General features: G+C 42.7%; 1 long non-coding RNA gene and 1 pseudogene across 1 annotated transcript; one reads left to right on the top strand and one right to left on the bottom strand.

Annotated features, from left to right (window-relative positions):
• Nucleotides 1–9,977: 9,977 nt before the first annotated feature.
• On the bottom strand, nucleotides 9,978–10,596 carry LOC147365002 (ribonuclease 7-like; annotated as a pseudogene).
• An 879-nt stretch (nucleotides 10,597–11,475) lies between these two features.
• Nucleotides 11,476–27,569, top strand: LOC147365001 (uncharacterized). Its single transcript, XR_015135077.1, has 5 exons — nucleotides 11,476–11,764; nucleotides 14,399–14,492; nucleotides 21,424–21,565; nucleotides 22,210–22,404; nucleotides 23,340–27,569. It is a non-coding gene; the product is annotated as an uncharacterized LOC147365001 (long non-coding RNA).
• Nucleotides 27,570–27,737: the final 168 nt, after the last annotated feature.

Here is a 27,737-nt window from a genome sequence, read left to right as displayed (position 1 = left end):
GTAGTGACCTAGAGAGGTGGGATGGGAAGATGGAGGGAGAGAGGCTCAAAAAGGAGGGGATATACATATATAACTATGGCTGATCCTCATTGATGTACAGCAGAAATCAACACAACATTGTAAAGCAATTATCTTTCAGTTAAAAAAAAAATACTCCAATCAGATCCCATCAGCCTCTTCTAATGGCCTCCCCTTTGTATCATGACTGCTTTTCTCCTCTCTCCAGCCTCACCTCTTACCACTCCACTGATGTGGGAAGCCACTAGTGAGCCTCCAGTCATGCGGCCTTTCAGTTCTTCACACAGGCCTTGCTTATTCCTAATTTGGAATATTCCTTCTCCCTGGAGGCTTCTTTTCACAGTTCTAGGGTCTGGCTCTCATCTTTCGATCATAACTAAAATGTTGCATTCTCAAATGTCTTCCCTCAACTAAAGTGGGCTAAACTGGTCTCTCATCTGTTGTCCCTCCAAATAATGTATGTTTTCTGTCTTGTTTTCCTTCCAGCATTTGTCTCTATCTGATTATTTCTTTGATTATTTCCTGTTTCTCAATAGACTCACCTCTACCACCACATATCATTTGAAATTAAGCTTCATAAAAAGTCAAGGATCTTGTCTCTTTTATCACTGCTGTATCCCAGCTAGTGTCCAAAAGATGTCACCAAACTAGGTGAAGACTGTAAAGTGAAAGTCACTCGGTCGTGTCTGACTCTTTGCAACCCCATGGACTATAGAGTCTATGGAATTCTCCAGGCCAGAATACTGGAGTGGGTAGCTGTTCCCTTCTCCAGGGGATCTTCCCAACCCAAGGATTGAACCCAGGTCTTGCATTGCAGGCAGATTCTTTACCAGCTGAGCCACCAGGGAAATCCAAGAATACTGGAGTGGGTAGCCTAGCCCTTCTCCAACAGATCTTCCCAACTCAGGAATTGAACCAGGGTCTCCTGAATTGCAGGCAGATTCTTTACCAGCTGTGCTACCAGGGAAGCTCTGAAGACTGTAAAGAGAGCAGAAATCCCCACATAATAGGAATGGTGGTGGGAACAGGTGAGAGATAGAAACCAGGAACAAGTGAGTAGGCCAAGGCGTGGAGTCCACTGCTTAGCTTTCATTTCTTCCTGGAGAAAAGATATGTGAATGTCTATGTTCATTGCTGAATTACTTACAATAGCCAAGACACAGAAACTGCCCAACTATCTGTTGATAGATGGACAAAGGAAATATGGTATATATGTGTGTGTGAGTGTGTGTACTTAGTTGCTCAGTTGTGTCCATCTCTTTGCAACCCCATGGACTGTAGTCTGCCAGGCTTCTTTGTCCATGGGGATTATCCAGGGAAGAATACTGGAGTGGGTTGCCATGCCCTTCTCCAGGGGATCTTCCCAACCCAGGGATTGAACCAGGTTTCCCACATTGCAGGTGAATTCTTTACCCTCTGAGCCACCAGGGGAGGCATTATGCTAAGTAAAATAAGTATGAGAAAGACGTCATGTGATCTCACTTTAAAAAAAATCTTGTAGATACGGAGTACAGATTGCTGGTTGCCTTGCAAGAGGTGGGTGGGTAGGTGGGTGAAGTGGATGAAGCGAATCAAAAGATACAAACTTACACAATAAGTCATGAGTATGCAATGTACATTATTGGTGACATCATCTCACATGCTAATAAAGTAATGCTCAAAATTCTCAAGCCAGGCTTCAGCAATATGTGAACCGTGAACTTCCAGATATTCAAGCTGGTTTTAGAAAAGGCAGAGGAACCAGAGATCAAATTGCCAACATCCACTGGATCATCAAAAAAGCAATGCCAAAGCCTTTGACTGTGTGGATCACAACAAACTGTGGAAAATTCTGACAGAGATGGGAATACCAGACCACCTGACCTGCCTCTTGAGAAACCTGTATGCAGGTTCGGAAGCAACAGTTAGAACTGGACATGGAACAACAGACTGGTTCCAAATAGGAAAAGAAGTACATCAAGGCTGTATATTGTCACCCTGCTTATTTAACTTATATGCAGAATACATCATGAGAAATGCTTGGCTGGAGGAAGCACAGGCTGGAATCAAGATTGCCGGGAGAAATATCAATAACCTCAGATATGCAGATGACACCACCCTTATGGCAGAAAGTGAAGAAGAATTAAAGAGCGTCTTGATGAAAGTGAAAGAGGAGAGTGAAAAAGCTGCCTTAAAGCTCAACATTCAGAAAACTAAGATCATGGCATCCAGTCCCATCACTTCATGGCAAATAGATGGGGAAACAATATCAGACTTTATTTTTGGGGGCTGTAAAATCACTGCAGATGGTGATTGCAGCCATGAAATTAAAAGACGCTTACTCCTTGGAAGGAAAGTTATGACCAACCTAGACAGCATATTAAAAAGCAGAGACATTACTTTGCCAACAAAGGTCCGTCTAGTCAAGGCTATGGTTTTTCCAATTGTCATGTATGGATGTGAGTTGCACTATAAAGCAAGCTGAGTGCAGAAGAATTGATGCTTTTGAACTGTGGTGTTGGAGAAGACTCTTGAGAGTCCCTTGGACTGCAAGGAGATCCAACCAGTCCATCCTAAAGGAGATCAGTCTTGGGTGTTCCTTGGAAGGACTGATGTTGAAGCTGAAACTCCGGTACTTTGGCCACCTGATGCAGAGAGCTGACTCATTTGAAAAGACCCTGATACTGGGAAAGATTGAGGGCAGGAGGAGAAGTGGACAACAGAGGATGAGATGGTTGGATGGCATCACTGACTCAGTGGACATGAGTTTGGGTAGACTCTGGGAGTTGGTGATGGAGGGGGAGGCCTGGCGTGCTGCAGTTCATGGGGTCGCAGAGAGTCGGACATGACTGAGTGACTGAACTGAACATATATTGTAATTACTGATGACAATAATTTATAACACTGTATTACATATTTGAAAGTTGCCTAGAGAGTAGTTCTTAAAAGTTCTCATCACAAGAAAAAAATTTTGTGTAACTATGTACGGTGACAGATGTAGACTTATTCTGGTAATCATTTTGCAGCACATACAAATATTGAACTATTGTGTCCTATACCTGAAGCTGGTATGATGTTATATTCAATTATACTTTAAAAAAACAACACATGTGGAATGTCTTCTGTGTCAGGCATAGTTCACTGGGCTAGATGAATTTGAAGGAAGCACTGGTTTGGAGACAGAGTTCTGGAAAGGCTCCAAATTCACTTATGGACTTTGCTGCTGCTGCTAAGTCGCTTCAGTCGTGTCCGACTCTGTGTGACCCCATAGACGGCAGCCCACCAGGCTCCCCCCTGGGATTCTCCAGGCAAGAACACTGGACTGGGTTGCCATTTCCTTCTCCAATGCATGAAAGTGAAAAGTGAAAGTGAAGTCTCTCAGTTCTGTCCGACTCTTAGTGACCCAAGGATCAAACCCGTGCCGCCTGCATTGGAAAGCAGATTCTTAAACACTGGACCAGCAGGGAGGTCCTAATGTTCTCTTTTCTTCATTTATCATTCCCCACACAAATTTCTATGCATCAATATAATTTTTGTATATTTGTCTTCAGCTAAAGTGATGACTTGATGCTTCAGTTAATGCATTATAAATAGCTGCCCCATCATTTGTTTAGTCATTCTCAGTTTGGGGAAATTTGTATTATTTCTACAATTTCTATATTTTTTTTTTTGCCACACAAAGACAAATATAGACAGGTTGCACAAATTTACTCCTTATCACTTTGACTGATTTCCATTTAGCATATTTTACCAACTGAAAATTATTGGGTCAAACTTTAGAAGCCATTTTATAGCTCGTGTTATTGTCTGTTGAGGCAATTTTGGAGGGAAGGGGGCATGAAACACTGAAAATATTTACAAAGTTGGGTGTGATGAGGAATTGGATTTACTCTGAATGGCTCAAAGTGATAGGGCATCAGCAAATTGCTGCAGTGACAGAGAAATAGATTAGGTTCTCTATAGGAGAATTTTTAATATTTAGAGCTGCCAGAAAATGGGACAGGCTGTCTCGATAGGTAGTAAATTCCCCCTCTCTGGAGAGTTTTAAAATAAATTGTTTTATAAGCTTTCCAGAGTTGTGATTTGTATATTTCCCTAGCCCCATTCCTTTGCTCTGAAAACAAATTGTGTTCAGTGAACATTTATTAAGACTTCAATGTGCCAGGTATGCCCAGTGGCAGCTGGAGCACTCATTGGCAGGCTCCCAGCTGAGCCTCCAGGGGCAGGCAACCTGGGAATTATAGCACCTTGAAATCATACCTCCCAACCCCTTAGTCTTCAGAACTGCTAAGCTAGCGGGCACAAATTTGTCTCCAGCTCCTTGACATCTCGTTTTCTATGCTCATCTTCTCCTTCCACGTCTCTGCCTCTATTCCACCTATTCTTAAGATCTTTGTTACAAACCTTTCAATACACTATGACATACATCCAACAGCTCCCAAGCCATGGGACTAACGCACACATGCACTGCTATACATATCAATAAAATAAATAACCAACAAGGACCTACTTAACAGCACAGGTAACTCTACTCAATACTCTGTAATAACTTATATGGGAAAAGAATCTGGAAAAGAATGAATATATGTATATGTATTACTGAATCACTCTGCTGTACACCTGAAACTAACACAATGTTGTAAATCAACTATACTCCAATAAAATTTAAAAAATAAACAAACAAAAAGCCCAAGCCAAATGCACCCAGTACCCAAGTGACTGATTCCAAGTAATTGTTACATTATATTGTTGTTTTCAGTTAATGGCAACCCACTCCAGTGTTCTTGCCTGGAGAATCCCAGGGGCGGGGGAGCCTGGTGGGCTGCCGTCTTTGGGGTTGCACAGAGTCAGACATGACTGAAGCGACTTAACATAGCATAGCATAGGCTGCATCAGGTCTTAGATGCAGCACACGGGCTCTCCAGTTGTGGTGCATGGGCTCCGTAGTTGCAGCTTGCAGCAGGCTTAGTTACTCCATGGCATGTGGGATCTTAGTTCCCAGACTAAGGATAGAACCTGTGTACCCTGCATTGCAAGGTGAACTCTTAACCACTGGACCACCAGGGAACTCCCAACATTATCTTGTTTTTTATTTCTACTAAAAAATATTTGTATTTCACACGAGGCATTCTGGTCCCCAGAGAATCTGTAACTGGTAAAATACAGCAGTCCTAATCCCACTAACATAACTTCTCCTCCTCACCATGAACACATGTGTTTACACACACACACACACATTTCCAGGCAAGCAGCCTGATTTATTGAAGGAAACAGTTGCTTAACAATCTGTTGTTTTTAAAAAGCCATCTTACTTGGAAATATGTAGTCTCAAAATTCCAAATTTGGCCAGGGAGGAAAAGTCCCTATTGAGGATGGAGACTCAGCTATATAGTCTCAGAGTTTTACTTTTTCTTGGAGCGTATTTAGCTGAATTCGTCTGCCACCACCGCAGTGGCCTCAGGGAAGCCCTACTCCCCTTTCTCAGTTCCTCCAGAATGCAGAATGACCCATCTGGAGGTGGAACAATGGAGAGAAAGGAGGGCGCTGAGGAGAGACAATTTCGGAGTCAGTCCCTGCCAGCTCTGTGCCTTGAGCCCGGCCTCTGCTATTTCATCAGCAGAGCCATTCTCCCTTCTGAAGGCTTAGTAGTAAAACCAGCAAACATGGCAAGAGCAGGAAATATAACCACCCAATCTGCTCTGTACTGGGTAGATGAAAGCAGTCCAGAAAATGGACCAGTCTTGCAGTGTTGGTGTGAATTTTTTAAATGTCCTTTTTGTGCCAGAAAAGAAGGCTATAAAGGCCACTGCGGTGGTGGCAGATGAATTCAGCTAAATACGCTCCAAGAAAAAGTAAAACTCAAAGACTATATGGCTGAGTAGGGTCTACTTTGGCTTTTTGAAATTTGTGTTCCCTATGTTAAAGATGCAAATCAGAAGCTCAGTTCTTCCTTAAGTTTATGTTCAACTTGCAAACAAGTATATTTTAATAATCACTTTAAATGATTGTACTTGATGAACTGTTTGGTACCACTTATAAATGTAGTTAATGACTCCTTTAAACACTTAAAAGTATACTTTATAAGTTTAACATATTCCATGTCCTTACAAAGTAATTTGGTTACCTGAGCTAACCAACCACACATTCCTGAATACCTAAAAAAATTCTTAGAAATCTGACAATTTATGAATATAGTGATTAAATTCCTAAGTTTTTAAAATGTCCCCAAACTAGTTTTAAAGGGAAATTCTATACATAAAAAGGATGTGTACATATATATATATATATATAAACTGAGTTACTTTGCTGTACAGTGGAGATCAGCACAACATTGTAAATCAACTACACTTTAGTAAAAAAAAAATTGGGGACTTCTCTGGTGGACCAGTGGTTAAAAATTCACTTTCCAATGCAGAAGCCCGTGTGCCACAACGACTGAGCCTGTGCTCTCTGGAGCTTGCACACCTAGAGGAGCCTTCACACTGGAACAAAGACCCTGCACACCACAACTAAAGACCCAATGTAACCAAATAAATAAATAAATATAAAAATTGGTTTTTTAACTTGAAGAAAAAAATAAAGGAAAACTCTATTTCAAACCACACATCTAAACTAATTACACATTTAAAATAGCAAGACCAATTTGTTACTGTAACAGGCTAGATTCTCTTAAACACTGTAAATACTTAAAATACAAAATACACAGGAAGTCTTTAACACAAACACACTAATGCCAAGTACTTGATTTGCGTAAATATTTCTATTCTTACAATTTTATGGCTAGTAAAGCAAACTTACCGACCAGGAAATAATTATGTCATCCTAAATATCTGGGGAGTGCCTTTCCGAGTTGACTTTTTGGAAATCCGTTCTCAGAGAATATAACCAGCAGAGATTTGGTCCCAAGGCTTTTGCGTGGCTCTTCTCAGGCCCCCAACTGCCCCAGTGGGCCCTGTATTCTGTGTCATTAGTCTCTGAATGGGCCAGGTTCATGATGCATGGCCCCTGGATTCAAGTTACACTGCATTTAATTCTTCAACCTACACACGGAAGTCAGAAACTCCCACCCAAGCTGCTACATTACTTGTTTGGATATAATTAGTCTATTTAAAGATCCATTCTATTCTGAACTCGTTCCACACTCTTGCCAGCTTCTGGAGCCATAACTCTTACATATATTCAGTGGTTTGATTTCTCCTGGTGTTGCCTGACTCTAATTACAGACCTAATATTATGTCAGAGACATGTATCAGGAATATTAGCATTTAACAGAGAACAGAGAACCTAACCTATAGGTTAGGATGAATGAAACCTTGGGGGAGGTGGGAGAGAAATGTTACAGAATCCACTTGATTCATTATACTCTTCTACTGCTGCCTTTTTTTTCCTTAACTTTTTGGCCCCACCCCTCGGCATGTAGGGTTCCACCACCAGAGACTGAACCTGCACCTCCTGCATTGGGAGGTGGAGTCTTAACTACTGGACCACCAGGGAAGTTCCTACTCTGTTACTGTTCGATAAAGTTCTAAAGGTATTATTTTTTCTTCCCTCTGTAGCTAGACAGTAAATCCTTGATTGCAACCACTTAGGTGTATTTGCTTAGCTTCAAATCACAGCCGCCTCCAAAATCATTATGTCTGTTGAACCAATGTTAGGAACTTAGTGATAGTTGGAAAAAAGAAAATCCAAGAACTTGTGCGCCCTCTTAAGGTAATACCTGGGATTACCTGGGTGGTCTCAGGTGGCGCTAGTGGTGAAGAACCCAATTGCCAAACAGGAGATGTAAGAGAGAGATGTGGGTTGGATCCCTAGGTGGGGAAGATATTCTGGAGAAGGAAATGGCAACTCACTCCAGTATTCTTGCCTGGGAAATCCCCTGGACAGAGGAACCTGGAGGGCTACAGTCCACTGGGGTCGCAAAGAGACATAACTGAAACAAGTTAGCAGGTAAGCATGGGGTAGATGGGGAGTTACTGGCAATGCCAGCAAACAGAAAAAGAATGTGTAGACATAGGTGTCTCTTAGATTAAGACTTTGAATGACTGGCTCTGATGTTTCCCCTCACCAAGACTGAGAGATGCCAGGAGAAGGGGCAAGTTTGGCAGCCAGGCAGATCTGAGCCCAGTTCTGAGTGTTTTTTTTTTTTTTTTAATAATGTCTGCAAGATGCTGAGATGAGTATATGTGCCTGGAACTTGGGAGACAGGGCCGGAGAGATGCTTTTGGGAGCAAATAAGTGGAAGTTGAAGCTATGGGACTGTATCAAGTCATTCAAGAGAGTTCAGTGTGAGAGGAAAAGAGAGCTAAGAATAGGAGCCTGAGAAACACCATCATTTAAGGTGCAGACAGAGGAAGTGAAGCCTGCCCACAACACCCGGGCAAAGAGAGGAGTAGAAGGATGTTGTTTTCCTCTCATTTCCAGTATATCTTCCTTGGTCAGAAGCACAGGGTGGGTACAGTAGTGGTAGTGATGGGCAGAGTGTGATGTGGGAAGGCTGGGCGCTGTGGGGAAAGCTATATTTGGGTAGGATAGTGTGGGTGTGATAGGTAGCAAGGAGCTCTGCTTTAGATCTCTTTCTAGGTAGCAGGGATGGGGGCTGGGAGTCAGAATTTTTGGATTTTCTGCTTTTCTTGCCACTTCATGTTTCACCAATCATGCTTTCCTTATTATGAACTCTAGTCGATGTAGAAAAGTCTCTTTCTAAGTATGGAAAGGGAGCAGTATGGGCGAGGCAGAATCAGCAGAGGGAAGGACGGTGTCGCCTTACTGTTGAGTGTGTGTGTTGTGTGCACACGTGCACATGTGTGAGTACGTGCCCATTATATGTATATATGTATGGGTGTGTATGTCTTATGCTGGTGTTTAATTTATGGGTGTATATGTATATAGTATTTTCCTCTGTGTATCTATCATAAGTATAGAAATTATGGGCAGCATAATTTGCAGCATAAGCAGCATAAATCAAAGGCAGCATCGAGAAACTTTTATCCCAATCTGATACACCACTTTTATGTTCACTGAATTTGATTATAAAAAAATTCGACCTTGTGTTTTCTATATCTGTATATTCTATTTCATTTTTCCAGTAATTCATTTTATTGTATTTTATGAAAGTGCTGATCTGTGGCAGATTTTGCATACAAAACTGATCCTTCACTGCAGTTAGTTGGAGAAGCACTAATTAGAACCAGATCAAGATTTTTAGAAGGTCCTGGTTCTGAAATTTCCAAGGGAGGTAAGTTCACTTCAAAAATCCGAGATTCCTGCTCTGGGTCATAACAGTGAGGCATGAGGTCAGGTCTTGAACATAAACAAGGGGTTCCACCTTAGGTCTGACTACCATCCTGGGGCTCAGCCTGCCCTTCCCTGCCATCCTCCCCTTCATGTGACGTGGGCCCACCAGGCAATTTTTAAGGGGGTGGAAGGCAGAGCCCCCTAGAGTAACTGCGCCTTCCAGCCTGAGCCTGCTCAGGGTGCTGCCGTCTCTTCTGCCTGCAGGGTACACGATGCTGAAGCTTCACAGAGATAAAGAGGGGCTTCCAAACCTCCATGCTTCCCCTGGTCAGTAGCGCACACGCTCAATCAGGAAAAGAAAGGTTTTTCATTGTAGCAAAGTCAGACACATTCCTTTGTCCAGTACAGTGAACAGGGCACAGACGCTTCTGGCCTCCTTCCTTGAATGATCTCCCCTAGGGTTCCCTCTGAATGGTCCAACCACAGCTCTACCAAGGTCCTGACTTTACTTTGCATTTGTAGTTTTGTGTTCTTCTTCTTTAAGATGGTCTCTAAAATTGCATGTGCCATAAGCCCCACAAAACCTGGATCCACCCATGCCAAGAGCCTTAGTGCCTGAAGAGCCACAGGGCATCCACACTCAGAAAACAATGTAAGCAGCAGTGAAGGGTTAAGGAGAATCACCTCTCTTCCCTCATCATTTGGAGCATCCACAAAACCCCGTAAGGAATTAAGAGTATGTGGAGTTGGCTGCGTGGGAGAGAAGTGGTATTTGCAAAAAGGGTGAGGATTAGTGAAGAACTCAAGGGAGGAAAAGGCAGCCGCAGTGTCAGGAGTCTGCACGGCTTGGGGTGAGGGGAACACTTGGCCTTAGACAACATTATCCAAAAGTACAGGACCAGTGGTACCTCAGGTCATCCTTCTGTTGTGGCAGGTCACAGGCTACGATGAAGAATGCCTCCAGTTGCTTCTCCTTGTTTCTGCAGTCTGGACACCTTCCTGAGATGAGCTCACATGTAGTCAGGGATATAGGCTTTGGCTCTGGTGGCAGTTTTTATGACCATTCTTGCAGGCTAAGTTGGGGGTCTGACAAGTGGTGACCATGCAGTAGATGGATTCATGCAGAAAGGTGTTGAAGTCTTTGCAGTGCTTAGAGAACTTGTTGATTTTGTGTATCGCTGTGTTGCATCCTTGAGGTCTGGGCTGCACATGCTGAGTTTCAAACCACTGAGCTGGGGTCATGTTCCCAGGCTTGGCGCTGACTGGTCCTTGGCCACCCACAGCCCCAGCAACAGGAGCAGCCACAGAGCGCAGAATCCTGCTCTGGCTGGCGCCATTGCTCCCAGGGGGCACAGGGGGCACAGAAGAAGTGGGAGGTGGGTGACTAGGTCACCATGGGGGTGCCCTGCTAGCCCTTCTAAAAATTTCATACTGTAAATCAAGTATTGCAGGGTTCCTACAGCCTCAGATATTTAAAAACACTACTGGCATTTAATTGTTCGGTCCCAGCAGATACATTTTATTTAATGATACATTTTATGTCCCCCAATAAATACGTATACAGTTTTTCCTTCATAAGAGTTTTATGAGGTATGAACTCTTTTTTTTAATAGGCAAGCAAACTGAAGCTCAGAAAAGTTAAGGAAATTGCCCATCATCATACAGCTAGGGAGTGTTACAGGCTTTGAATCGATGCTTCTCAGCTTCCAAAGCCCCTATTCTTTCCACATTCCCATGTTTCTGGTTTGAAACTCTGAGAAATCAGACCACAAAAGGAAACCAGTCTTGAAAGAAAGTAGGTCAAGGGTCCATACCTTGCTCTTCCAGGCTAGCTCAGACATTCCTGAAAATCAATATTAAGGTTGTGGTGTCAGGCTAATTCCTCTCTGCTCTGTGGTCGAGTTTCTCACTGAAGCTAGAAAAACAGTCACTCTCAGTGTTCCAGCCAGCCAAGCAGGATTCTGTGAATTGGGTTCTTTCTGGGACTGACATATCACCCTAAGTGGAGAAAGTTTTGGAATGACAGAATCAGAGCAGAGGAGTTTCTTTAAGATCATCTCAATCAACTCTGCTTTACAGAGGAAAGAGCTGGAGGGCCTGAAAGAGCAAGTGCCCTTCCCAAGGCCACCAACTGAGTGTCAGAGCTGGGACTGGAGCTTCCTGACTTTCAACCCATCCCTTTGGTCTAGTGCCAGGCTGAAAAGGGAAGGAGAACGTGTTTCCCATAGAGACAGGGCCTAGTGAGTGTGTCTGTTTGTGGTTTAAGTGAAACATGACCATTGCCTTTGATAATTCTCTTCTAATCCTTCTGATGACTTTAGGAGAAAGTCTCCTACTGGACACGACTGAGCGACTTCACTTTCACTTTTCACTTTCATGCATTGGATAAGGAAATGGCAACCCATTTCAGTGTTCTTGCCTGAAGAATCCCAGGGATGGGGGAGCCTGGTGGGTTGCCGTCTTTGGGATCGCACAGAGTCGGACACGACTGAAGCGACTTAGCAGCAGCAGCAGTTCCTATTAGGACAAGAAGGTAAAGCCTTTGTTTCTACCCACTTTTCAGTACAGACAACAAATCTCAGGCTGAGCCTTCAACTGAAAACAGTATCTGGATAGAACTTTAAAATCTTTTTTTTCTTTTGGCTGCACTGGGTTTGTTGCAGCATGCAGGCTTCTTTTGTGGAGCAGTGGGCTTAGTTGCCCCATGGCATGTGGGATCTTAATTCCCTGACCAGGGATCAAACCCACATTCTCTGCTTGGAAGGCAGATTCTCAACCACTGGACCACCAGGGAAGATCACCAGAATTTTAAACAATTTGATGACATTGTTTATTTTTACTTCTATTTATCCAGTGACACTCTAGTATTCTTTGAAATATGATGTTACACAGTTTCATATTCAAAGAACTCTTTGAACTAAATGCATATAAATATAAATTTAGTAAATGATAATACTGGCAGTATTACAGCAATTATCAAGGGAGGAAGCAAATGACTGAAGTGGGGGATCTTGCTTTAGCTATAGCCTCTCAGGTCTGTGCTGGCATGTTGAGCCCTACCTTGACTTCTGTGTGACTTCACTGCCTTTGAGATAAAATGCTCTGCAAAGTGGCAAAAAACACTTAGACTCCTATGATCTGGATTTCCAGATGGGAAACTTTGGAGATGTTTTCCTTTCTATCTTCAAGGTGGAGCCTGGTTCATCAACCAAGCTCACCCTTCTCCTGCACTTCTCCCCACAAAGCTAACGAAACACTGCTTTTTGATCCCAGTAGAGCATTATCCAGCAAATAGTTGATTTGGACCTCAGAGAGAAAATATATTGAGTTGTTCAAAAAGTTCATTTCATTCATTTTTTCCATCAGATGTTACAGAAGATCTCTAACTAATTTTTTGGCCAACCCAATATATATATTTCCCTTTTGCAGGCTGTCAGCTGCCACGACTGAAGTGACTTAGCAGGAGCAGCAGCAGCTGAACCTTTCCCATTGGGATGGTTGGATTGCCATGTGATTGTTCATTACCTGTTGCAGACCCAAGCCTCTGGGCTTTTTGTGTGAGAGGGTAGGGATGGCAGCAGGAGCCAAGGATTGGCAGGAACATTTCATGCCAACCAAGTGACTGACCATGGACTTCGCAAGCTCTGAATCTAGTTAAGTTGCAAACATGCTTTCCTCAAGTAGGTACTGACCGTGCAACTGGCCAGTCCCACTCAGGGAGGTCTGAGGAAAGGGTTCCTTTAATTGTGTGTTTGATCCTAGTTATTCATCACAAGTCTTCCCAGTGGTCACAGTCTCAGGGCTGTTTTATCCATTAAGCACTAAAAGCCCAGTGCCTAGGGTCTGGGAGGTTTTCAAGGGCCTACAATATTTGAGACTAGGAAAAAAATATATTGGCTCCAATATAGGAAAAGTCAACTATAAAATCAAATTTAAAATATTTACTTACCTGCTACCACAGTAACATAAAGTTGATTTCACTTATTTTGGAATTTGGCACCCATAAGAAGTCTATTACTTTGGAAAACAGACTTAGGTTAGATTTTTTTTTTTTTTTCCCATCCTTTTACTGGAATTCTCAATACCACGATTGGAGAAGGAGAAGTGCCAATCCCAAATTACTTGGAGTCAAATGATTTCAGAAGTAAAACTTTAAAAATCATTTCAGATACGTTTCTGCAAGAATGATATTGAATGAGGAACATACATTTTATATATTCAATGTGGCATGACGAAATGTTGAAATGCCTAGTGTGGTATGGGGGTATTAAACACAGCCCTTGACATTCTAGAGCTAGTTGCCTTGGGTGTATCGTTTACCGCTTTCCTAAAGGCAGCCTGGATGATACGCACTACATTGCTTTAGAGTTGAGTCAGCCCAGGGCTGTGCTGCAGCAACAGGAGGAAAGTGTACGCTAACCACCGTTCAGTGAAGATATAGCACGTGCTTGGCACAGTGCTAGGTATTCTGCTAAGGATTACAGCTATTGTTTAAAAGTGCTTGGGGACTTCCCTGTGGTCCAGTGGTTAAGACTCTGTACTTCCACTGCAGGTGGTCTGATCCCTGGTTGGGGAACTAAGATTCTGCATGCTGCAGTGTATGGCCAAATTTTTTTTTTTTAAAAAATGCTCACTGTGTGCCAAGGCCTTGTGCTTTATGTACAATTCAATTTGCAAAACAATATTGTGTGTTCCATGTTATTTTTTCCATTTTATAGAAAAGGAAACTGAGGCTTGGAGAGGCTAAGTTCACAGATGTGTTAAGCGGCAGGCCTAGGACAGAAAAGGAGGGAGGGCTGGCTCAAGTGTTGTGTTGTTCCCTCCTCACCACACTGCTTTTTAAGTTTTATAAATGTGCTTTTCGAATCTATTGTTTCCCTATTTTATTATTTCCTGCATTTCCTGGTACCACTCATTCGGATGCTCAGTCAGGTACTACCTTGTTCTATTATTTGACTCTTACATGTGTATTCAGTCTTCCCAGCTGGCTGATGAACTTGTGGGACAGGAATCAGGTCCTTTCATGCTTCTCAGTCTCCACAGAGCTGGGCATGTGGCTAGCTCAGAGGGATACTTATTTCCTCTTATTTCCTTATTTTATTTTTTGTTGCATTGAGTCTTCATTGCTGCGCACGGGCTTCTCATTGCAGTGCTTCTGTCGTTGCAGAGCACAGGCTCCAGGCCCACGGGCTTCAGTAGTTGCAGCACGTGTGGCACGCGGACTTCGTTTCTCTGTGGCATGTGGGATCTTCCTGGACCAGGTATGGAACCCTTGTCCCCTGCATTGGCAGGCAGATTCCTGGCCCAGTGTGGGAAGTCCCCACACTGCTTTCTGAGAGTTACCTTATGGGCTGACAGTTACTGTGTGACTAATAGATTGGGCTTCTTTTCATCTCTTGGACGTGTTCTGTTTTCTTCAACTTTATTTCTGCTTTTTTTTTCCCTCTTCCCTAAAAGTTCTCCCTCAACTCTTATCCATCCTTCAGTGCTCAGCTTGGTCCCCTGAGCTTGTGCTTGAACCTTCCTGTACAACTCTACCTGGGGTGACTCTTTTCTGAATATACCTCCTTCAGTATTAACTCCTGGTACCACTCACTTGGATGCTCAGTCAGGTACTACCTTGTTCTATTATTTGACTCTGATGTGTGTATCCAAGCTTCCCAACTAAATGGTGAACTTGTGGGCAGAAATCAGCTCATTTCATGCTTCTCAATCTCCATAAAGCCGGGATAGCTCAGAGGGATACTCAGTAACTGTGTGTTGAACTGAATCGCCACTCTTGTCCTCTTAGTCTCCTCATCATTTGTAGCCTAAAGAGTTTCAGTTGAGTAATTTCTAAAAAGTATAATAATTTCTAAATATTTTCTAAAAAGAAAAATTTCTAAAAGACTCTGTGAAACAAGAGGAAGCATCAAAGTGCTAGTGGCCAGACTAGAATGTGAAAAGAGATCCTGCAGGAAGACCCCAAAGGTAGCTCCAAGAGGGCGAGTGGAGAATAAGCACTGATCCTGTAGAGACCAGTTTTCTCAGGATAGCCTAGGAGGTGTGAAGAACTGACTCATTTGAAAAGACCCTGATGCTGGGACTGATTGAAGGTGGGAGGAGAAGGGGACAACAAAGGATAAGATGGTTGGATGGCATCACCGACTCAATGGACATGAGTTTGAGTAAGCTCCGGGAGTTGGGAGTTGGTGATGGACAGGGAGGCTTGGCATCAGATCAGATCAGTCACTCAGTCGTGTCCGACTCTTTGCGACCCCATGAATCGCAGCACGCCAGGCCTCCCTGTCCATCACCAACTCCCGGAGTTCACTGAGACTCACATCCATCGAAGCAGTGATGCCATCCAGCCATCTCATCCTCTGTCGTCCCCTTCTCCTCCTGCCCCCAATCCCTCCCAGCATCAGAGTCTTTTCCAATGAATGAACTCTTCGCATGAGGTGGCCAAAGTACTGGAGTTTCAGCTTTAGCATCAGTCCTTCCAAAGAAATCCCAGGGCTGATCTCCTTCAGAATGGACTGGTTGGATCTCCTTGCAGTCCAAGGGACTCTCAAGAGTCTTCTTCAACACCACAGTTCAAAAGCATCAATTCTTCGGCGTTCAGCCTTCTTCAGAGTCCAACTCTCACATCCATACATGACCACAGGAAAAACCATAGCCTTGACTAGACGAACCTTTGTTGTCAAAGTAATGTCTCTGCTTTTGAATATGCTATCTAGGTTGGTCATAACTTTCCTTCCAAGGAGTAAGCGTCTTTTAATTTCATGGCTGCAGTCACCATCTGTAGTGATTTTGGAGCCCAGAAAAATAAAGTCTGACACTGTTTCCACTGTTTCCCCATCTATTTCCCATGAAGTGGTGGGACCAGTTGCCATGATCTTCGTTTTCTGAATGTTGAGCTTTAGGCAAACTTTTTCACTCTCCACTTTCACTTTCATCAAGAGGCTTTTGAGTTCCTCTTCACTTTCTGCCATAAGGGTGATGTCATCTGCATATCTGAGGTTATTGATATTTCTCCCGGCAATCTTGATTCCAGCTTGTATTTCTTCCAGTCCAGCGTTTCTCATAATGTACTCTGCATAGAAGTTAAATAAACAGGGGGACAATATACAGCCTTGACGTACTCCTTTTCCTATTTGGAACCAGTCTGTTGTTCCATGTCCAGTTCTAACTGTTGCTTCCTGACCTGCATACAAATTTCTCAAGAGGCAGATCAGGTGGTCTGGTATTCCCATCTCTTTCAGAATTTTCCAGTTTATTGTGATCCACACAGTCAAAGGCTTTGGCATAGTCAGTAAAGCAGAAATAGATGTTTTTCTGGAACTCTCTTGCTTTTTCTATGATCCAGTGGATGTTGGCAATTTGATCTCTGGTTCCTCTGCCTTTTCCAAAACCAGCTTGAACATCAGGAGGTTCACAGTTCACATATTGCTGAAGCCTGGCTTGGAGAATTTTGAGCATTACTTTACTAGCGTGTGAGATGAGTGCAATTGTGCGGTAGTTTGAGCATTCTTTGGCATTGCCTTTCTTTGGGATTGGAATGAAAACTGACCTTTTCCGATCCTGTGGCCACTGCTGAGTTTTCCAAATTTGCTGGCATATTGAGTGCAGCACTTTCACAGCATCATCTTTCAGGATTTGGAATAGCTCAACTGGAATTCTATCACCTCCACTTGCTTTGTTTGTAGTGATGCTTTCTAAGGCCCACTTGACTTCACATTCCAGGTTGTCTGGCTCTAGGTCAGTGATCACACCATCGTGATTATCTGGGTCATGAAGATCTTTTTTGTACAGTTCTTCTGTGTATTCTTGCCACCTCTTTGTAATATCTTCTGCTTCTGTTAGGTCCATACCATTTCTGTCCTTTATCGAACTCATCTTTGCATGAAATGTTCCTTTGGTATTTCTGATTTTCTTGAAGAGATCCCTAGTCTTTCCCATTCTGTTGTTTTCCTCTATTTCTTTGCATTGATCGCTGAAGAAGGCTTTCTTATCTCTTTTTGCTATTCTTTGGAACTCTGCATTCAGATGTTTATATCTTTCCTTTTCTCCTTTGCTTTTCTCTTCTCTTCTTTTCACAGCTATTTGTAAGGCCTCCTCAGACAGCCATTCTGCTTTTTTGCATTTCGTTTCTATGGGAATGATCTTGATCCCTGTCTCCTGTACAATGTCACGAACCTCTGTCCATAGTTCATCTGGCACTCTATCAGATCTAGGCCCTTAAATCTATTTCTCACTTCCACTGTATAATCATAAGGGATTTGATTTAGGTCATACCTGAATGGTCTAGTGGTTTTCCCTACTTTCTTCAATTTCAGTCTGAATTTGGCAATAAGGAGTTCATGGTCTGACCCACAGTCAGCTCCTGGTCTTGTTTTTGCTGACCGTATAGAGCTTCTCCATCTTTGGCTACAAAGAATATAATCAATCTGATTTCAGTGTTGACCATCTGGTGATGTCCACGTGCAGTCCATGTGGTTGCAAAGAGTCGGACATGACTGAGCGACTGAACTAAACTGAACTGAGGAGATGTGGGTGAGGGGGCCAGAAAAGTCTATCTGGGTTGCTGGCCTGAGGTAGTCTTTGAGCTACAAATGCCACCTTCAGTATGGTTGTCAGGCTTTACCCTGGAGGCAAGGGGCAGCCTCTTCAGGAAGAAGGGGGTTCTGGAAGAGCAGGACTGGTGTAGGAGCGGCCGGGACCACTACAAATGGCCACAAGTGGCTAAGTGGAAAGGGGGCTGTATGTACATTTTCTGATCCTCTGCTTGGATCTTGTGTGCAATTGCCCAGAACCGATTCCTGGCACCTCAGTAGAGGGCCTTGGTGGGATCTATTCATAGAGGTCTCTGAGGACAGTTTCAGCTTGAGTAGCCAGCGGGAAGCTTCACTTGCTTGGCTAAGTTACTCCTGACTATGCGTGAGAGGAGCTATTGCTGACTATGTTTTCCGTAGGTGCTAAAGATGAGGCAGGCTGGGGTGCAGATGCCTTGAGGTAAAATTCACCAAGAGGCAAGCTGAATGAAGGTATAATGTTAACTTCAGGAGGCAGGTGGCTGCTGATAGTGTTCAGGTTCTCTGGGCTCAGTATGAGAGATTCTCAGCTAACTTTCTGCCAAACAGCTCACACATCCATGAGTACCACGTGGGGCCAGGACAGGTGAGTTTGCAGCACTTACTCCTAATGACGGAAGTCCTGACCGTGGATGCCCTGCAGATGGATGCCCTGACGCCCCACAGCTCTGCTGTGAAACACTGCTGCTGCTGCTAAGTCGCTTCAGTCGTGTCCGACTCTGTGCGACCCCATAGACGGCAGCCCACCAGGCTCCCCCGTCCCTGGGATTCTCCAGGCAAGAACACTGGAGTGGGTTGCCATTTCCTTCTCCAATGCATGAAAGTGAAAAATGACAGTAAAGTCGCTCAGTCGTGTCCAACTGTTAGCGACCCCATGGCAGCCTACCAGGCTCCTCCGTCCATGGAATTTTTCAAGCAAGAGTACTGGAGTGCGGTGCCATTGCCTTCTCCGGCTAGAGAAATAGAAACACTATTGCACTTCTAATTCAGAAAGGAGACTGAGATTGTGAATATTCAGCTCCTCAATTACTTTGTAAATATATATAAAGATATCCTCAAGAGAGAGGGAAGAGGGAGAAAAGAGAAAAATGCAAATAGAATGAAAGTCCAGGAAGCCGGGTAGATGCAAGCTCAGGCTGGAAAAACCCAGAGGGAAGCTAGAAGGATGAGCAGCCCGAAGGGCAGCGCCCTGCTCCAGGGTATCTCTGAAGGACCATAGGGCTACCTTGCCCATGATTCTCTGAATGTTCTCCTTGCTCTGCTTGCTGGGACTCATGGACTTGGCACTGAGTCTACAGCCAGGCTAGATAGAGGAGCTGGGTTGGTCTCAGGCGGAGGCAGGAGCTTGCCAGAAACTTTGACAAGGAATCTCTCCAAGAAGGATTCTCCTCCAAGACAACTGGAGGAGAAGACCCATGGCATAAGATGTCCTGGATTCTGGTTTCTAAACTTTGAGCCTCCGAGTGCTATCACAGGAAATCTCTGTTCCCAGTGACTGACCCTCTCTCTTACCAGCTTCATTTTTCTGTACCGTGAAGCTCTTTGGGGCCTTCTCAGGGCGTCCAGTCCACCATGATCGTGCTTCAGCAGGTGGACTGCCTCCCTTTGTTCCTTTCTATTGGATCTGTCCTCAAGCAGGAGAGGATGCGGTCTTCAATCCAACAAGCCTGGGGGTCTGTGTCTCCCCTTGCATGTGTTTTGTGGCTTTTGACTTACTTCAAGCCTGTGTTCCGTATTCAGACCTCCCAGGGGTGATGATGACAACGGTAAAAACAGTCAGAGTGAACACGTACTGAGGGAGTCTAGGTCCCAGCTTCAAGTGCTCCACGTTTATTTTCTCATTTTTAGGTGTGAAATACCTTCCTACTGCTCTGGCTCTGTGGTTATCATATCTTCCTCATCCAGTTCTTATTTTTTCCCTGATAAGCCTTTTGTTTTTTATTATCATAGTGATTCACACATAAGGAAATTTCTAAAAATTGTAAGCCTTGAGGGGAAGAATGCAAAGCAAATCAGAACCAAATATGATTCCCTTTTAAAGTATGAATAAACATTGGTAAATGATATTTGGGCTATATTTAAAAATTTTAAAGTGAAATTTTTAGAGAATGAGTGAAAGGTGGGCATTCACTCTCTATTGCTCAAAAAAGTTCTGAATTTTGGCTTGTAGTTTTAAAATAGCAGCACAAGTTGTCTTTTTCAATTCTATTTACAAAATTAAGGAAAAAAGGGCATAAATTAATAATACTCTAAATAATACAGGACTACATTATGCAGTTAAAGAACAAGCCAAAATGAAACAGTTCTTTAAGAGAAGTATCGGTCAGAGGCACAGTCCACAGAGAGCGAATTAAAGAAAACCTCATTAGGGCGAGTGTATTCCTAGTCTAGGTTGAATGCAGATATGCACAAAGTGCACGCAAAGCCATGAGATAAGTGTCTTCTTTCCCAGTTTTACCAAAACTATTTTGGAGGGGAAAGGAAGTAATTTGAAGCACTGTTCTTTACACAGAATAAAACTATGATAGGGTTTATTAAAACATTGAAGTCAATTATTTAAAAAATAATTTTCAAATGTTTCTGCTCTGACATAATTTCAAATTTATATATGTTTTAGGAATAGTACACCGAGCTCCCCTATGTACTTCACCCAAATTTCCTAATTTTTATTAACATTTCTGGACTATTTGGGACTAAGTTACAGACCAAATGCTCCATTGCCCCTTCATACCAAAACGAACATTTCCTAATTACAAGTATGCCTGCCTACGTAACCACAGCATAGGCATCAAAACCAGGAAATTAACATTGATTCATTATTATCACAAATTAAATTCTAGGATATAAAACATCTATGCATGTGGCTATTTTATAAATATCAATTAAGTGAAATAAAAAGGCTTTAGAGAAAGCTCATGCCTGCTGGATATGACTTAGTGTTTAATTAATTCTCCTCTGCCATTACTAGCACTTCAGGGAAAAGTCTGAGAAACATTGCTCTGGGGGCTCTAGTTGACCATGAAAACCCAGCCCTGGATGTGTCAACCTTGAGGGTAGAGAATGATAACCCTTACCAAAGATAAAATATTTTGGATGTTTCAGGCCCATCTGTAGATCACCCAAAGGGATCTCTGCAATGTTTTCACCTTGGCCCCAAATAGCAGATGGAGAGTAAAGACCTTTGTTCTTGCTGTGTGCCCTTATTTATGTCTCCAACAGGCATGGCCCAGGGATATGCTTGACGAGTTTACCATCAAGTTCTTGGGTGCTATTTTGTTTTTTCCATCTCACTGATACAATGTAAGCATTCAGGTGAAGGGGATGTAGTCCACAGGTGAGCAGCAGAAAGGTAAACGCCTCAGGATCATGGACACTGGACGCTCTGTTTTGGATGAACATGCTTTTGTCTCAGTCTGGGAACCTGCCCATTTGCTGATTGATTTGCCAGTCATATATCATGAGTTTGACCTTGGAGGATGTCTGAGATCCATTTGGGAGCCTTAACTGGAATAACACTTTGGAAATGTCATTGGACTGGTTCAAGAAACATGAGTTCTTACTTAAACTAATCACAGGGTCTTAGGTTCCCTGGGTCTCATTTTTCTCATTTGCAAAATAGGGAGGGCGGTACTAGATGATCTCTGAGGTCACTGGATACAACATCTTATGACATCGTTTTATGAATATCGACTGAAAGAGCCTAAAGCTATGTGGATGTGAATGCCATGGCCCAAGCGGGAATTTGTACTGATTCACACCAGGTCAGTTTGTTTGCTAGTTTATTTATTTATAATGAAAATATGGTTGGTTTACAATGTTGTATTAATTTCAGGTGTACAGTTTATGTTTTAAATGTGTAACTTCAACTAAGTTTCCAGGTGAAGATCACAGAAAATAACAATGCTGATATTTTCCCATTGTAAACAATCCATCGGAAAGCAGTGGACCACCCTTGGTGGTAGTTTTGTGTAATGGGAGACAGACTAGCAAATGAAACTGAATCAGACGGTGGGAAAAATACAAGACGTCTTCCATGATGGAATGAAGGGACAGTAAGCTTACCTAAGGACTAGTTTAAATGACTCAGGAAGGGAAACGGAAATGTAACTAGGAACTTCTCTCCATCAACTGCTGTGATAATTGAACCCTTTGGAGAGGAGCTGTAAGGAGGACACTCTCAAAAGCGAGTGACCTTATTTCCTCTGCCTTGTTTTCACATCTTTGGATTCATGGATGGTAGAGATGAGAAAAACCCATTGCATAGTCTTAATAGAAATGCTCAATAGCTTTCTGTCCCCTCTAATTGAAAACATTGCTCCCACTTCACTCCAGAGAGAGCAGAGAAATTAATGCATATTGTCCTTTGTGTCTAATCTTGAACCTTACCTTATCTCCTCTTTGCTAGGAATTGTTTTGGACAAGAGGAGGCTGAGGAGGAGCTCGGCCTTCTTTGTTTAAGTCCTTTGTTCTTCTGTTACGGAAGTCGGGCCTGTTCCATCAGAGATCTGGCCACTCAACATTTGACATCAGAGTAATAAATATAAATGACTACATCTCTCAAACTTTTCCTGCACACCAGCCACTGTACTAAGTGCTTTGTGTATGTTATCACATTTAATCTGCGTTAATACTCTGAAGTAGATGACCTTCACACAGATGAGGAAATTCCAATTTCTCTAAGTCAAGAGGACTTTCCATCATGGGCATATTTCCATTACGGGTAGACATCTTTCCTTGCCTCTCCTCTTGTGAACTTCCTTCAAAGCCTCTCCGGCAATGTTTTCTCATGCCTCTGTGGCTTCATGGATATTCCCATGCTTACTGGCTTTGAAATCCTGCACAGGAAAACATCCTGGTAAGAGCTGTGATTGCTGTTTATCTCTCTCCAGGTGGAGAGGGGATAGAAAGAGGACTTTAGAATGAGGATCTGAAGTTTTCAAAGCTCTCTTGGAGGCCCAGTTGTGAAGTAGCACAGGAGAAATGTGGTGAAATTGGGCAAGGTTCTTGCCAAGAAGGCTCTTCCCTGAGTATTGTTATTGGTTTGTTTTCTGCTGCTGTAGCTCTAAGGTCACCCCTTAGGGCCATAGGCACTATGAAGAAGGCCATCCGAATGGATGTGCAGAAAAAGTTTCCAGTCTCAAGGGCATTTCCTCTTCCTACACCATGCCCTTGAGATCAGGACCCTTCTCTCTGCTTTGACTCAGCTGGCCCTCTTCATAGTGTCTGTGGGTCATTTTCTTCAGAGCATGGTGCCTTTGGAGCAACTAGAGTCACGTCAAAAAGTCTCCTACCTAGTCTACCTCAGATAGTCTCACTCCTAGAAAGTTAGCTCACACTAGCTCCAGTTCTTGGGTTATGTTCTTTATGGGATGCCATTTTTGCTCCTTAGACAGATCCAGGGCAAAACAATTTCCTTTAAAGCCATCTACCCAAGGCTGGGCAATACCTCCCTGGACACCCTCCTCCCCTCTCCATGCTGCCACCCCCAGGAACAGAAATTTCACAACTAATCAGTCTTCTTTTCCCATTTTTCAGCCTTCAAGTAAGAATGTGTCAAGATGCAGCCTTGGTAATTGGTGCAAACCTATTATTCATTTTGGACCTCAGCTTTGGCCTTTGAAAGTCTGAATAGCCCAATGCTTATTTCAACATAATTCCTGGCATCCCTGAACTTGGCTGTGATCAAGATCATGTGAAGGAATGGGTGACTGTCAAATCTAATCAGTTAATGCTTTAGTATGAAAACAAGTCAGGTCATTTGGGTTCATTGTTAATAGAATAATCTCTTTCAAGTATTGGTGAGCACTCTGAATGTAACTGGAAGTGAAATTTTCCTTATGAACTTTAAAAGTTGAAATTCTGTTAGTCGGTGGAAATACAAATACATGATTATTATTTTTTAAAAAATGTAATAATTGATTGTAAAAGCTTATACTTGGCTTCCCCTATAGCTCAGAGGTAAAGAATGCCTGCAATGCAGGAGATGCAGGAGACGATGGTTTGATCCCTGGGTAGGGATGACCCCGTGGAGAAGGCAGACAACCCACTCCAGCATTCTTGCCTGAAGAATCCTACGCACAGAGGAGCCTGGCGGGCTACAGTCCAAAGGATCACAAAGAGTTGAACACAATTGAGCAACTGAGCATGAGCTTTTGTACAAGCACAAAAGCTTATACTACATATAAAATTCATTAAGAATTTTCAGTTAAAAATAGTTTCTTATTTATATTTACATTTTATTTTTTAATTTTCATTAGTTGTAATAAGTAGTTGGATAAGTAGTAGAAGAGAATGGATTACCTGGATAACTTTGGAAAAAAACCTTATATACTTTTTGAGCCAAAAATATTTACAATATTTCAATAAATAGTACAGTTCAGTTCAGCCGCTCAGTCGTGTCCAACTCTTTGTGATCCTATGGACTGCAGCACGCCAGGCTTTCCTGTTCATCACCAAATCCCAGAGCTTGCTCAAACTCATGTCCACTGAGTCAGTGATGCCATCCAACCATCTCATCCTATGTCGGCCCCTTCTCCTCCCACCTTCAATCTTTCCCAGCATCAAGGTCTTTTCAAATGAGTCAGTTCTCATCAGGTGGCCAAAGTATTGGAGTTTCAGCTTCAGAATCAGTCCATCCAATGAACATTCAGGACTGATTTCCTTTAAGATTGACTGGTTTGATCTCCTTGCAGTTCAAGGGACTCTCAAGAGTCCTCTCCAACACCACAGTTCAAAAACATCAATCCTTCGGTGCTCAGCTTTCTTTGTAGTCCAACTCTCACATCCATACATGACTACTGGAAAACCATAGCTTTGACTAGATGGACCTTTGTTGGCAAAGCAATGTCTCTGCTTTTTAATATGCTGTCTAGGTTGGTCATAGCTTTTCTTCCAAGGAGTATCTTTTAATTTCATAGATGCAGTGACCATCTGCAGTGATTTTGGAGCTCCCCAAAATAAAGTCTGTCACTATTCCCATTGTTTCCCCATCTATTTGCCATGAAGTGATGGGACAGGATGCCATGATCTTAGTTTTGGGGATGTTGAGTTTTAAGCCTACTTTTTCCACTCTCCTCTTTCACTTTCATCAAGGGGCTCTTTAGTTCTTCATTTTATGCAATAAGGGTGGTGTCATCTGCATATCTGAGGTTATTGATATTTCTCCTGGCAATCTTGATTGCAGTTTGTGCTTCATCCAGCCTGGTATTTCACATGATGTACTCTGCATATGAGTTAAATAAGCAGGGTGACAATATACAGCCTTGATGTACTCCTTTCCCAATTTGGAATCAGTTTGTTGTTCCATGTCCAGTTCTAACTATTGCTTCTTGACCTGCATACAGATTTGTCAGGAGGCAGGTCAGGTGGTCTGGTATTCCCATCTTTTCAAGAATTTTCAACAGTTTGTTGTGATCCACCCAGTCAAAGGCATTGGTGTAATCAATAAAGCGGAAGTAAATGTTTTTCTGGAACTCTTTTGCTTTTTTGATGATCCAACAGATGTTGGCAGTTTGATCCCTGGTTCCTCTGGCTCTTCTAAATCCAGCTTGAACATCTGGAAGATCACAGTTCACGAACTGTTGAAGCCTGCTTGGATAATTTTAAGCATTACTTTGCTAGCGTTTGAGATGAATGCAATTGTGCGGTAGTTTGAACATTCTTTGGCATTGCCTTTCTTTAGCATTGAAATGAAAACTGACCTTTTCCAGTCCTGTGCCCACTGCTGAGTTTTCCAAATTTGCTGGCATACTGAGTGCAGCACTTTAATAGCATTATCTTTTAGGATTTGAAATAGCTCAACTGGAATTCCATCACTTCCACTTGCTTTGTTTGTAACGATGTTTCCTAAGGCCCACTTGACTTCGCATTCCAGAATGTCTGACTCTAGGTGAGTAATCACACCATTGTGGTTATCTGGGTAGTGAAGATATTTTTTGTACAGTTCTGTGTATTCTTACCACCTCTTCTTAATATCTTCTGCTTCTGTTAGGTGTATACCATTTCTGTCTTTTATTGTGCCCGTCTTTGCATGAAATGTTCCTTTTGTATCTCTAATTTTCTTGAAGCTATCTCTAGTCTTTCCTATTCTATTTTTCTCTATTTCTTTGCATTGATCTTTGAGGAAGGCTTTCTTATCTCTCCTTGCTATTCTTTGGAACTCTGCATTCAAATGGGTATATCTTTCCTTTTCTCCTTTCCCTTTTGCTTATCTTCTATTCTCAGCTATTTGAAGGCTTCCTCAGACAACTATTTTGCCTTTTTGCATTTCTTTTTCTTGGGGATGGTCTTGATCACTGCTTCCTGTACAGTGTCATGAACCTCCATCCATAGTTCTTCAGGCACTCTCTCAGATCTAATCCCTTGAGTCTATTTGTCACTTCCACTGTATAATTGTAAGGGATTTGATTTAGGTCATACATGAATGGTCTAGTGGTTTTCCCTACTTTCTTCAATTTCAGTCTGAATTTGGCAATAAGGAGTTCATGATCTGAGCCACAGTCAGCTCCCTGTCTTGTTTTTGCTGACTGTATAGAGCTTCTAGCCATCTTTGGCTGCAAAGAATAGAATCAATCTGATTTTGGTATTGACTACCTGGTGATGTCCACGTGTAGAGTCTTCTCTTGTGTTGTTGGAAGAGGGTATTTACTATGACCAAGTGCATTATCTTGGCAAAACTCTGTCAGCCTTTGCCCTGCTTCATTTTGTACTCCAAGACCAAACTTGCCTGTTACTCCAAGTAACTCTTGACTTCCTACTTTTGCATTCCAGTCCCCTTTAATGAAAAGGGTGTTAGTTCTAGAAGGTCTTGTAGGTCTTCATAGAACCGTTTAACTTCAGCTTCTTCAGTGTTACTGGTTGGGGCATAGACTTGGATTACTGTGATATTGAATGGTTTGCCTTGGAAATGAACAGAGATCATTCTGTCATTTTTGAGATTGCACCCAAGTACTGCATTTTGGACTCTTTTGTTGACTATGAGGGCTACTCCATTTCTTCTAAGGGATTCTTGCCCACAGTAGTAGATATAATGGTCATCTGAGTTAAATTTGCCCATTCCTGTCCATTTTAGTTCACTGATTCCTAAAATGTTGATGTTCACTCTTGCCATCCTGTTTGACCACTTCCATTTGCCTTGATTCATGGACCTAACATTCCAGGTTCCTATGCAGGATTGCTCTTTACAGCATTGGACTTTACTTCCATCACCAGTCACATCCACATCTGGGCGTTGTTTTTGCTTTGGCTCTGTCTCTTCATTCTTTCTGGAGTTATTTTTCCACTCTTCTCCAGTAGCATGTTGGGCACCTACTGACCTGGGGATGATGGCAACCTCCTTCAAAAGGTCCTGTGCATGCACTGCCACACTCAGTGCCCCTGACCCTGCAGCAGCCATGGCCGACCCACACTGCTGCCGGAGACTCCTGGACATTCACAGGCAAATCTGAGTCAGTCTCTTGTGGGTTTACTTCTCCTTTCTCCTGGGTCCTGGTGCACACAGAATTTTGTTTGTGCCCTCCAAGAGTCTGTTTCTCCAGTCCTGTGTAAGTTCTGGTGGCTCTATGGGGTCAGTGATGACCTCCTCCAAGAGAGCTTATGCCATACCCAGATGTGGGTAAATAGTACAACTACTATTTAATTTAACAAATAGTACAAAGTGGGACAATAGAAATGGATTAGATCATGATTCTGTGATTTTATTATAATAATTGTGAATTGATATATTAGCATTTCTCATGTTAAATAAACTAATCTTTAAAAACTATACTTTTTTGGAAGATTTTAAAATTGAGGTATAATTTCCATGCAGTAAAGTACACACATCATAAGTGTGCAACTCAGTAAATTTTCACAAAGCAAGCATATCCAGAGCAGGAATCAAACATTTCCAGCTTACTTCCCACACCTTCCCAGTTAGTACTCCCTAAGGCTAGC

Source organism: Bos grunniens, chromosome 10 (assembly GCF_055505025.1).
Source record: "Bos grunniens cultivar Pamir isolate PY7600 chromosome 10, Bosgru_T2T1.0, whole genome shotgun sequence".
Lineage (NCBI taxonomy): Eukaryota > Metazoa > Chordata > Mammalia > Artiodactyla > Bovidae > Bos > Bos grunniens.
The sequence above is the reverse complement of the archived record's forward strand: the minus strand, read 5'-3'. Positions and strand labels throughout refer to the sequence as shown.